The sequence below is a fragment of the Trichechus manatus genome, unplaced genomic scaffold, assembly GCF_000243295.1.
Source record: "Trichechus manatus latirostris isolate Lorelei unplaced genomic scaffold, TriManLat1.0 scaffold00095, whole genome shotgun sequence".
NCBI classification, from domain to species: Eukaryota; Metazoa; Chordata; class Mammalia; order Sirenia; family Trichechidae; genus Trichechus; species Trichechus manatus.
In genome coordinates, this window is record NW_004444031.1 from 5,563,733 (window position 1) to 5,577,549 (window position 13,817).

General features: G+C 37.6%; 1 long non-coding RNA gene across 1 annotated transcript in view; it reads right to left on the bottom strand.

Annotated features, from left to right (window-relative positions):
• Positions 1-3,733: 3,733 nt before the first annotated feature.
• LOC111821662 (uncharacterized) overlaps positions 3,734-13,817 on the bottom strand; it is a 24,202-nt gene continuing 14,118 nt past the window's right edge. The window contains exon 2 of the long non-coding RNA XR_002825006.1: positions 3,734-3,910. This is a non-coding gene — a long non-coding RNA (uncharacterized LOC111821662). The remainder of the gene's footprint in view (positions 3,911-13,817) is intronic.

Genomic DNA, 13,817 nt, shown 5'->3' on the forward strand with positions numbered 1-13,817 from the left:
CCTTGGATGTGGCATTCTCCCCCTTACTAAGTAATCTGCATGTGCAAACAGTCTGAAGGAGCACTAATAGCCTAATGTGCCCTGGAAAAATAGAGTTTGGACAGTTTTCAAACTCGAATTCTGATAATGTTCTGCCACTAAATGGCAGTCTCAAAGAATTCCTGGAACTGGAACAGAAAGTGAAAGTAAAGATAGGGAGCTGAACAAACTTCAAGGGGCTGTCTTCGTAGTAAGCAGAAGCTCAGTTTGAGAGAGCTTGCCTAAAGTGGCTCCCGTGAATTTGTGGAGATAGAAGAGCATAAGGGGCTCATGCTGGCACTGGGCTCCGGGTCCTCAACTTCTTGGGATTTGTTGAAGATAAGACGCCTTTGAATCCTGCCAACTACTCCAAGAAATATCCTAGAGTAAAACTGTCAGACTTGGTTAGAGTGAAACAGAGATTTATTGAGAGCATAAGGAATATTCGAATGGGGGATGTTAGCCCACACAAAGTGAGAACCAACAAATCTAAGGGCAGCTGCTTCACAGGGATAGTTATAGGGCAGAATCAGGAACTTCCCAGCAAGACTCTGATTGGTTGACCCTCACCAGGCTTGATTGTTGAAATTAATACAAGGGTTATAGCTTTAAAGCAGAAACAAGAGTGGAAAACAGAATTGAGTTGGGCCTACTCCTAACTCAGCTACCCTATATATGCCAGGCACCTCTGTTCCGGAGCTCTTATTGAAAACTTATAATCTTTTTAAAGCTGAACTTCCCAATTATCTTTCAAACTAATATCCACTCTGGTTAATACTCAATAAACATTGTGCTCTATTTATAAGACCTGTAACTTTGACATCTAATGTACAATCTTTTGGGTTTAATTGTGTGTCCTTTCCCATCTTATCCCAGAACAATGCAGATCACATATTATAACATGCTAAAACAGGACCTACTACATAATTTGTGGAGCACAGTGCTAAATGAAAACTCAGGGCTCCTTGTTTAAAAAAAAAAAAAAAAATTAGAATTTCTAGACAGTGATGTCAGAACATTAAACTAAGTGTGAGGCCTTTATAAGCCCTAGGTCCTGTGAAACTGTGCAGGTTCCATGCCTGGGAAGACAGCCCTGACTATAAACATTCAGCTACTTGACTTGTTATTATAATCTTTCTCACCAATAGTTTATTCCAGGTATCTTATAAATAGCCATATTGTAAAAAATTGGTGGTTATAATAATTCTGTCTAAAAATAAGCAAGTAATAAGTTGATAAAAAACATAATTCTAATTTTTTTTAAGATTTTGAAAGTATCCGTGAAACATTCCACACAGTAAGCTCTCTATCTCTTAGAATTGGTATAATGAATAACCAAAACAAATATTGTGACATATTAAACTTAGCTTGGACTTTAACACTTAAAAAATGACTGGGCATAGAAAATTAAAATTAATACATTTAGGAAAATGCCCTTTTTGTTGTCATGTTAGCAAATTTCTCTGAGTACAAGATTTGTTATAAATATGAACATGCTCCTTTTTTATATTGCAGGCTGAGCACATGGATATTATTTTCTATCAGATGGGCTATTTCAGAGCATGCTTGACATATATAATGAGAATTATGGCTTCTAATTTGATTGGCCCTTCTTATCTGGTGTGTCTCAATGTATGTTTTTCATATTTCAGAATGCGTACAGAGCCTTTGAATGAGAGAGGCATGGAATAATTTTTATTTTAGAGCCCTCAAAAAGAATCAACATGGTTCATACCCTGATTTGGACCTCTAGCCTCCAAACCTGTCCTTTAAAGTCACTTTGTGTCCTTTAAAGCCACCCACTTTGTGACATTTTCTTATGGAATCCCTACGAAACTAAGTTTGAGGATAGTAATCAGCATAAATCTCCATTATTCCCTTTCCAACATTAGCTGCCCATACAGAAATTTTTCTGTGACCCTAGTCACCTGGAGCTAGGTCAGATCTCACAAGTTAAAAGGATGCAGTCCTCCAGACTGCCAAGTAGGCCCTAGACTTCAGAGACCAGACACTTCTGACCTGCTGGCTACAAGTTTGGGATTTTCTTACTACCCTTCCAGGATATGAGCACAAGCTCGCCAACCCCTCCCCCCGCCAGCCTTCCTTACTTCTGAGCCACTGGCTACAAATTTGGAGGTTCTCTCTACCCTCCTCAGGATACCAGCTGTAAGCTTAGGGGTTCCTAGCCCCTTCACTTCTGACCTGCTGGCTCCCATTACTTCTTTGGGTTCTGTCTTAATTATCTAGTTCTGCTATAACAGAAGTACCACAAGTGGATGGCTTTAGCAAAAAAAGATGTATTCTCTCACAGTCTATGAGGTTAGAAGCCTGAATTCAGAGTTCCAGTTCCAGGGTAAGTCTTTCTTTCTTTGTCAGCTCTAGGGGAAGGTCCTTGTCATGAATCTTCTGGTGGTCTAGGAGCTTCTCAGCACAGGGACCTCAGGTCCAAAGGAAACACTCGCTCCTGGCTCTTCTTTCATTGTGATACGAGGTACCTCTCTCTGCTTACTTCTCTCTTTTATATCTCAAAAAGGATTGACTCAAGATACAACCTAATCTTACAGATTAAGTTCTGCCTCATTAACATAACTGCCTCTAATCCTGCCTCATTAACATCATAGAGGTAGGATTGACAACATATAGGAAAATCAAATCAGATGACAAAATGGTAAACAATCATACAATACTGGGAATCATGGCCTAGCCAAGTTAACACAAAATTGAGGGCACAATTGAATCCATAACAAGTTCAATAATTCACTGAAACAACTTACAGAACTCATGAAAAGCACTATTCTTTTGATTACAGTTTTATTGTAGGAAAATAGACACAAATGAAGACAAATACAGTGAAGTCAGGGAGGTTTTCCAATATGAAGCTACCCTCTCATGTGCATGAATATCTTTCACCAACCAGGAAGCCCACAGAGCTTCAGTGTCCAGAGCCTGGGAGTCTCATCATGCAATGAAAACTCCAACCTTTCTCTCCTGAGGTTGATCATTATCATGAGGTGATCATGACGGTTCTTTCTGTCCTGGCCAGCCCTCACCCTAGAGTCACCTCATCACCTCACCTAACCTGTTAGTTAGGTGTAGTCTGGAGTCCTCATTCAGGACACTTAAGTTTCAAGGTATTTTTAGAGATTATCTATCAGGAACTGAGATCAAAGACCAAATTCTCCAGATAACATTAAATTCTAAACCCCAAACTAAGGCTAATATTCTTTATTGAATAAATATATTCTTTGTAATACCTTAATAATCTTTCTTTATTATTTAACACTATTAGGAGCTTTATCATTAAAGTTTAGTTACTGACTTAGCTATTTCCTCCATAGATTATTTATCTATCATCAATTCCTTTACATCTAAACTCAGTAAAACTGAAATAAAATTTAAAATACTGATTCAAGTTATTTGACAAAAATTCTGAGAAAACATGCACTTTATTAATTATCGAAGCTCAATAAATATTTATTGATGAACTAATACATCCTATCTTTATCTTTGTCATCCACATTAATTATCACCATCACCATTGTTTCTTAAGCACCTACTATAGGAAATGCTCTAAGCACAAAAATAATGACATTTTCTGGGCTTATGAAATAGCAAAATAACTTTAGTATTTAAAGAATTCAGAATAAATATTGACTGATCCACTAATGTCAAATGAGCTTCTTAAAAACCTAAATGTGCAGAGAAACATGAGAAATTAGTGTAACAGAATATATTTATTGTGAGTAGATACAATTCAAATTGGGCAGCTTCAAACTGAAAGTATTGATTGAGAAGATGCTCTGAAGAGGGAGTCATGAAAGAAGGTTATATAGGTGAGGCCTGGGCAGGGTAGTCTCCTGAAGATCATTGTAAATTCCTTTCATGTTGGTTTCTGAGGAAATACAATCAATACAATACATGCAAGATTTCAGGACCAGTCAGTTGTAAAAGCAGTCATTAAAGGACATGTGGAAATTTAATGATCAAGGAATTTTGCTGTAAGGGAGGGTTCTTGTTCCTGACTTCTAGAAGACAACCTCTTTTAGCTAAGGCCCAGCACAGCCTGTTTAGGATTTCAGGGTATCTACAAGCTGTTCTATGATAATATTAATACAATTAATGATTTTGTGGAAGTCACTGTCTGATCTCTTCAAGTACAAGCAATGTGTCTTACTACATTTTTATCCATACTTTAAAGCTAATGCCTGAAATATGGTGGGTGATCAACATATAGTTTCACAAGCAAACAATACGCCAACTACCACGTAAACTTGGAAGAGGACTCAGAATTCCAGAAAGGAACGGAAGCTGCTTACACCTTGATTCTGCCCTGTGAGGACCTGAACGGAGAGTCGTATATTTGGTCCATAGCTAAGCTGTGCCTAGACTCCTGATCAAAAAAATCTGTGAGGTAACAAATGTATGTTGCTTTAAGCCACTGAGTTTATGCTAATTTGTTACAAAGCAATACATGAGGATAGCAGCAATATTTTAGTGACTTCTACAGTAGACCTGCCATCCGAGTGGAGATGATGTATTGACCCATAGTGTACATATGATGGGGACTACAACTTTACTCTTTTAAAGTATTGACTTTTTAAAAATTTTACGTACATCCTAAATGAATCTATTCTAACTGATACAAATTTGGCACTGGAAACCAGGTACAATAACACTCACTCCCTCTGTCGCTCTGTCTCTCTCTATATATATCTATGTATATATATAAAAAACTAAACCCACTTCCTTTGAGTCAATTCTGACTCATAGTGACCCTATTGGACAGAATAGAACTGCCCCAGAGTCTCCAAGGAGCGCCTGGTGGATTCAAATTGCCGAACTTTTAGTTAGCAGCCCGAGCTCTTAACCACTATGCCACCAGGGTTTCCATATGTGTGTATATGTATATGTATATATATATTGCATTACTTTAAGGGTTTTGCTTAGCTGGTGAGGAAATTCTTATTACAGGCTTATTGTTCTTTGCCATTGAGTCAATTTTCAACTCATAGTGACCCCATGTGACAGAGTAGAACTGTCCCATAAGGTTTCCTAGGCTGTAATCTTTATAGAAGCAGATCACCAGGTATTTCTCCTGTAGAGCCATTGGGTGGGTTTGAACTGCCAAACTTCAGTTAGCAGCTGAGTGCTTAACCATCGCACCACCAGGGCTTATCCATGTTAAGTGTGGAGAAACACATGATAAAACTGTCAGAAGTGATTTTTGCTGTGTGGATGATTTATCATTTTACCTAGTAATTTTAAGGAAAGAGTTTGGAAATCAAATTGTTAATAATGTGTGTTGGCTAACTGTTGACTGCTTTTGGGAAGATACTATAAGAAACAGATGGATTCAGAAAATAATGGTCAGTTTGTAAGCAGGAATTGAAGAGTTTAGGATGAGTCCAAAAATGTTAGGAATTGTAGGGTTGGAAAAAGAAATTACTTCTCAACTCTGACCAGTAAAAGATAATATTTAGAAATTCTCTGAAAAACAAAGGCTGATTAAAACTCAGCCATGCAACAAGAATCCAATCAAGGGTTTGGCTGTCATACGTTGTTAAAATCTCTTGATAGATTAAGGTGGTAGCAGTTATATACATTTGATTAGACAAAATAACCCAGGGAAAAGGGACTAAGACTATGACTGTCCTACTAAAGCATGAGAGGTTCAAGATACCCACAGTTAAGAGAAAGGCACAGTCTGAAATTAACACTGGTGTAGCTTGTGGCACATAAAACATACTAGAATCAAGTAAATTCAAAGCTAACATTTTGAGAGAGTTAAACTAGCACAAGAATCATGAGCCTGGGCAAAAAATAGTTGTGGCTAAAACTTGACTCTTGGATTTCCAACTTTCTATAGCCAAGAGAAAGGCTAAGAATGCTGATCAATATCTAAGGAAAACAGAGTCCTCAAATATCCATTTCAGACATGGTAGGGCAACAAAAGAAAGAAGTTATCTTGGGAGGGTGGAGTCCCTTGTTGGTTGCCTTAGTTTCTTAGAGCTGCTATAACAGGAATACCATAAGTGGTGACCTTAAAGAACAGAGATTTTCTCAGTTTAGGAGGCTAGAAGCCCAAATTCAGGGCACTTGCTCTAGGAAAGGGCTCTCTCTGTCCACTAGGGGAAAATCCTTGTCTCAGCTTCTGTGGCATTCCTTGGTGATCTTCATGTGACCTGACTCTTCCCTTCTGTTTGTGCTATGCTTCTCTGTGCATATTCTGCTCTTTTTATATCTCAAGGGTAATTGGCTTAAAACATACCCTACACTGATATGGCCTCATTAACAAGGAAAACCTGATTCCTAAATGGGATTACATCCCCAAGCATAGGGGTCAGGATTTACAACACATATTTTAGGGGACATGATTCAATCCATAGCAGTGGTGCAAATAGTTAACACGTTCAGCTGCTAATTGAAAAGTTGGAAGTTGGAGTCCACTCAGAGGTGCCTCAGAAGAAAGGCCTAGCAATCTACTTCTAAAAAATCAGCCACTGAAAACCCTATGGAGCACAGTTCTACTTTGACACACATGGGGTCAGAGTCAACTGGACCGATGGCAAATGGTTGTTTCTTTTTCTTTAATCTTGGGAGGCGTAACTAAGGATCAAAGAGACCAAAGGAAGCAGACCTACTTCCAGAGAGTGGAAGCAGATCCTAATGGAGAGAAATTCATTTCACACAATATAGGGTCTTTTTGCCACTTCTGCCCATGGGATTTAAAAATTACTGTGCCAATAATTTCTGTGGATTTTCCCTTCTTCACATTTATTTTAAATTGTCCTATTTTTATTCTATCATTATAGATTTGTTTCAGTAGCATACAATTTCCTGGTAAATTTCTGGATCAAAGAGGCCATAATATCTGGACCTTATATAGTAATTACCTCTAATTAAGTTAGAGATCATGAACTCTGAGAGTGGCTTTGATTGTATAGAACTTTGGAATTATCTCCCTTTGGGATAGAGTGAATGTATTGTGCTGTGGAAGGAAAAGTGAACTGAACATATGATGACCAGAGAGTGGAGTGTATAGATAATAATGTTGTTCACTAACTATTTTCGTCTCTGTGTTCTGGACTTTCAGTAGATTTGTGTTTCTTAGCTCACAGTAGTTAGGTGTAGTTACGTAAATACTTCTGACTAATGATCTATGGATAGAAGTGACGTGTGCCATTTTGGGGCTAAGCATTTAATTGACCATGCAAGACATTCTAGAATCACTGTAACTCCCTGTCTTAGTTATCTTGTGCCACTATAACAGAAATATCACAAATAGATGGCTCTAACAAACAGAAATTGATTCTCTCACAGTTTAGGAAGCTAGAAGTCCAAATCTAGGCTTTCAGCTCCAGGGTAAGCCTTTTTTCTTCTGTCAGTTCTGGGGTAAGGTCTTTGTCATCAAACTTTCCCTAGTCTAGGAGCTTCTCACTGCAGGGACCCTGGGTCTAAAGGATGCACATTCTTTAATCCCGGCATTTCTTTCTTGGTTGTATGAGGTCTCCCTCTTCTCTCCTCTCTTCTCTTTTTTATATCTCAAAAGAGATTGATTAAAATACAGCATAATTCTGTAGACTGAGTCCTGCCTCATTAACATAACTGCCTCTAATCCTGCCTCATTAACATCATAGAGGTTAGGATTTGCAATACATAGGATAATTACACCAGATCACAAAATGGTAGACAACCACTTAATACTGGAAATCATGGCCTAGCCAAGTTGATACAGATTTTTGGGTGACACAATTCAATCCTTGACACTCCCAAACTTCAGATGGAAACATAGTATACTTGTATTTTCATTAGGAATTGGAAACTTCTAAAAGAGATAATAATTAAAACCAACAAATTCTTAATCAGGCATGATGCAGAGGTAGGGCAGTAGGTAGGGAGAAAGATTAGGAAAAAATGAGGAAAACCAAAGAAAAGAAGACAGAAAATTTTAAAAACAAAGAGAATGCTTTTAGGGTAAGGGGAGAATAGGTGGGAAGAGTTCAAACAATATTTCCAGCTACTGTGAGCAGTTGTAAAAGTGGCTCCATTGGCCTGAAACCCAAGGTGACTGTGATGAACTGAGCCCCCATCATGCCCCTCAATAGATATGTATCACAAACCAAAACAATTTCATTTTAGATTTATACCACTGATATTTGGGAACTACTTCTTATCACAACATAACTTACCCATCTGAATAACAAAGAAACGAAGTCTCAATTAACAGCCAAATCATATCTTTTAGGGTAAGGTAACAGGGAATCTAAGAGGTAGTGGTGGTGGTGGTGGTTATTTACTGTCTAGTAGATTCTGACTCATAGCAATCCTATATGACAAAGTAGAACTGCACCATAGGGTTTCCTAGGCTTTAATCTGTCAGTTTGTTGTACTGTGGTGGCTTGCATGTTGCAGCGGTACTGGAAGCTTTGCCATTGGTATGTCAAATACCAGCAGAATCACCCTTGGTGGACAGGTTTCAGTTGAGCTTCAAGACTAAGACGGACTAGGAAGAAGGACCTGGCAGTCTACTTCTGAAACAACTGGCCTATGAAAACTTTATGAATAGCAGTGAAACACTGTCTGATATACTACCAGAAGATGAGCCCCTCAAGTCAGAAGGCACTCAAAATACGACTGGGGAAGAGCTGCCTCCTCAAAGTAGAGTCAACCTTAATGACGTAGATGGAGTCAAGCTTTTGGGACCTTCATTTGCTGATGTGGCATGACTCAAAATGAGAAGAAAAAGTTCCATTAATAATCCGAACATGGAATGTGTAAAGTATGAATCTAGGAAAATTGGAAATTGTCACAAATGAAATGGAACGCATAAACATCAATATTCTAGGCATTAGTGAGCTGAAAAGTACTGGTATTGGCCATTTTGAATCAGACAATCATATGGTCTTCTGTGCCGGGAATGATGAATGGAGGAGGAATGGCATCACATCCATCATTAAAAAGAACATTTTAAGATCTATCCTGAAGTGCAGCTCTGTCAGTGATAGGATAATATCCATATGCCTACAAGGTAAACCAGTTAATACAACTATTACTCAAATTTACAAACCACTAAGGCCAAAGATGAAGAAATTGAGAATTTTTACCAACTTCTGCAGTCTGCATTTGTCAAACATGCAATCAAGATGCATTGATAACTACTGGTGATTGGAATGCGAAAGTTGGAAACAAAGAAGAATGAACAGTAGTTGAAAAATATGGCCTTGGTCATAGAAATGACATTGGAGATCACATGATAGAACTGTGCAAACCAATGACTTCTTCATCGAAAATACCTTTTTTCACCAACATGAACAGCGACTATACATGTGGAGCATACTAGATGAAAAACACAGGAATCAAACTGAATATCTGTGGAAAGAAACGATGGAAAACTCAGTATCATGTTTCAGAACAAGGCCAGGGGCAGACGGCAGAACATTCAATTACTCATATGCAAGTACAAGTTGAAGCTGAAGAAAATTAAAACAAGTCCAAGAGAGCCAAAATATGACCTTGACTATATCACACTTGAATTTAGAGACAATCTCAAGAATAGATTTGACACATTTGAACACTAATGACTGAAGACCAGATGAGTTGACATCAAAGACATCATACACGAGGAAAGCAAAAGGTCAGTAAACAGACAGGAAAGAAAGAAAAGACCAAACTGGATGTCAGAAGAGACTCTGAAACTTTCCCTTGAATGTAGAGTAGCTAAAGCAAATGGAAAAAATGATGAAGTAAAAGAACTGAAGATTTCAAAGAGTCAGCTCGAGAAGACAAAGTATTATAATGAAATGTGCAAAGACTTGAAGTTTGAAAATCAAAAGAGAAGAACATGCTCAGCATTACTCAAGTGAAAGAAGTGAAGAAAAACTTCAAGCCTTGAGTCATAATTCTGAATGATTTACGGGCAAAATATTGAATGATGCAGGAAGAATCAAAAGAAGATGGAAGGAATGCATAGTCACCATACCAGAAATAATTGGTTGACGTTCATTCATTTCAGTAGGTAGCACATAATCAAGAATCAATGTTATTAAAGGAAGAAGTCCAAGCTGCACTGAAGACATTGGCAAAAAAATAAGTCTCCAGGAGTTGACAGAATACCAACTGAGATGTTTCAGCAAAGGAATACAGTATTGAAGGTGCTCACTCATCTATGGTAAGAAATTTGGAAGACAGCTACCTGGCCAACTGACTGGAAGAGATCTATATTTGTGCCCATTCCAAAGAAAGGTGGTTCAACAAAATGCTGAAATTATCAAACAATATCATTACTATCACACACAAGCTAAATTTTGCTGAAGATCATTCAAAAGCAGTTGCAGCAGTACAGTGACAGGGAACTGCTACAAATTCAAGGCAGATTCAGAAGAAGATGTAGAATGAGAGTTATCATGGCTGATGTCAGATGGATCCTGGCTGAAAGCAGAGAACACCAGAAAGATGTTTACCTGTGTTTTACTGACTATGCAAAGAAATTAGACTGTTTGGATCATAACACATTATGGACAACACTGAGAAGAATAGGAATTCAGAACACTTAATTGTGCTCCTGTAGAACGTGTACATAGATCAAGAGGCAGTTGTTTGAATAGAACGAGGGGATACTGCCTGGTTTAAAATCAAGAAAGATGTGCATCAGGGTTGTATCTTTTCACCATACTTATTCAACCTGTATGCTGATCAAATAATCTGACAAGTTGGGCTAAGTGAAAAAGAATATGGCATCAGGCTTGGTGGAAGACTCATTAACAACCTGTGATATGCAGATGATACAACCTGGCTTGCTGAAAGGGAAGAGGATTTGAAGCACTTACTGATGAAGATCAAAGACCACAGCCTTCAGTATGGGTTGTACATCATCATAAAGAAAACAAAAATCCTTACAACTGGACCAATAAGCAACATCACGATAAATGGAGAAAAGATTGACGTTGTTAAGGATTTTATTTTACTTGGATCCACAATCAACACCCATGGACACAGCAGTCAGGAAATCAAATAACTTATTGCATTGGGCAAATCTGCTGCAAAAGACCTATTTAAAGTGTTCAAAAACAAAGATATCACTTTAAGGACTAAGGTCACCTGATCCAAGCCATGATATTTTCCATCACCTTATATGCATGTGAAAGCTGGACAATGAATAAGGAAGACTGAAGAAGAATTGATGCCTTTGAATTATGGTGCTGGCAAAGAATATTGAATATACCATGGAATGCCAGAAAAATGAACAAGTCTGTCTTGGAAGAAGTGCATTCAGAGTGCTCCTTGGAAGAAAGGATGACAAGACTTTAGTCTCACATACTTTGGACATGTTATCAGGACGGACCAGTCCCTGAAGAAGTTCATCGTGCTTGGTTAAATAGAGGGTCAGTGAAAAAGAGTAAGACCCTCGACAAGAAGGATTAACACAGTGGTTGCAACAATGGGCTAAAACATAACAATTATGGGAATGGCATACAACTGGACAATGTTCCACTGTGCATAGGGTCTCAACGAGTCAGAACTACCAACCTTTCAGTTAGCAGTGAAGTGTTTAACGATTGTGCCACCAGGGCTCAAGCTGATGTTCAGAATATAATTTTGATATTTAATTTCAAATTTGTTTTCACAAGAAATTGTTGTCATCATCAAGTTGTTAAAAGTTTTACAATGAAATAGCTTTTAAGTATTATCAAAATTAAATGAAGGGGAAGCTGGTGGGGCCAAAATTAACATAGAAACTGCTTGTTGATGTAATTGACTCTATTTATAATGTTAAGAAAATTTAGGTTAAATATTCCATTTTAACTGCAATGTAAGTTGAAATGCTGAAAGTTAAAATGACATGTTTTGAATGAATTTACCTGTGAATTACATCTCCTACTCATAGGAAATGTTTCAACAATGTATAAAAGACAAAAATTACATGAATATTCACTGCAAATTTACTTCTACTAAGAAAATCCTAATTGTGCAAACAATTTTATCATGATGTAGTTGTGATGAAGAACTAACATAGCATCATTTTATTTGTCACCAGAGGAAAATCTATGTTTGTCTCAACAGAAGTTTAAAAGCAAAAAACTAAAAATAAATAAATTATATGTATGTATTTCCTTTCACATAAAGGGAAGATCATGACAGTTGAGTTGAAATAACAATTCTTGGAATAATTTCATTTCTACCACGTACATGCTTCCAAAGAGCATGTTGTAATGGTTTGATTCTTTAATTAAGTGTAATTTATCTTAAAACTATCATGTTTATCATGTTGCAACTTAAAAGCAATGTGGTTCTGTGCAGAAGGAGTTCTATTTGCTAGGCCTGTCTTTGCCACCATCTAGCTTAGTGACCTTGAGATAGTAATTTAACCTCTTTTTCTTCTTTTACATCTTTGTAGAATGTGAATAATAGCTCATGGGGATGTAGTGCATTGTAAATAATTTTTAGCTAGGTATGTAAGTTACATTAAAATTAAAAAAGGAGAATGACCGGTTAAAGTAGACATTTCATTGGTTCAAAGAAATGGATTCAGGGCTACAAGCTAGAAATGACTTGTGGTTTTCCATGTGGTGCAGAACCAGGTGAAGAAATAAATATAAAGTGGCAACATGAGAGGCTGATCAACCACGTCCTGAACTCCAACCGCACTTTCAGCTGCAGATTGGAACACAGGGAAATTCTCTTCTCAGATACATTTGGAGATCACTAAAAAGGGGGCTACTAGAGAGAACCAAAGCAAAGAGAATGTTACACTTGGTATGATGGAGAAATGTGGATGGGAGTGACAAAATGAGAATGATAAAGGAGAAAAATAAAAAAAAGGAAAGGACACAGAAGAAATGTAATTGAGGAAAAGGCAAGTGTTACGGATTGAATTGTGTCCTCCAAGAATACCTGTTGTAAATCCTGACCCCTATACCTGTGGTCATAATCCCAGTTGGAAATGGGTTTTCTTTGTTATGTTAATGAGATAGTACTAGTGTAGAGTGTGTCTTAAATCAAACTCTTTTTAGATACAGGAGATTCAACAAGTAAGTGAGCAGAGATGGGAGAAGAGAGATGCCAAGCCACATGAAGATCACCCAGGAACAGAAGCTCAAAAGAGACAAGGACCTTTCCCCAGAGCCAATAGAAAGAAAGGAAGCCTTTCCCTAGAGCCAGCGCCCTGAATTCAGACTTTTACCTCCTAAATTGTGAGAAAATAAATTTCTGTTTGTTAAATCCACCCACTTTTGTTATTTCTGTTATAGCAGTACTAGATAACTAAGACAGTAGGAAAGGTGGTTAGTTGTGGGATAATAATCAGAACACTTTTTTTTTTTTTTTATTGTACTTCAGGTGAAGACTTACAGAACAAATAGTTTCTCAAGAAACAGTAGTACACATAGTACACATATTGTTTTATGACATTGGTTAACAACCCCACAACGTGTCAACACTCTAACTTCTCAACCTTTTTTTTTTTGGTGAAAATACACATAGCCAAAGATACACCATTTCAAAAATTTCTACATGCACAGTTCAGTGACGCTGCTTACACTCTCCCAATTGTGCTGTTATTCTCACTTAAGATGAAGGCTTACAGAACAAAATAGTTTCTCATTTAACAGTTACTACCAATTTTGCCCTATGACAATGGTTAACAATCTCAACACATCAACAATATCCTTACTCAACCTTGGGTTCCCTATCACCAGCTTCCTCATCCCCTTCTGCCTTCTGGCCCTTGTCACTGGACTCCTGTACCTCGTTAGTCTCATTTAGTTTTACGGGGCTGTCCACTCCCAGGCTGAACAGTGAAC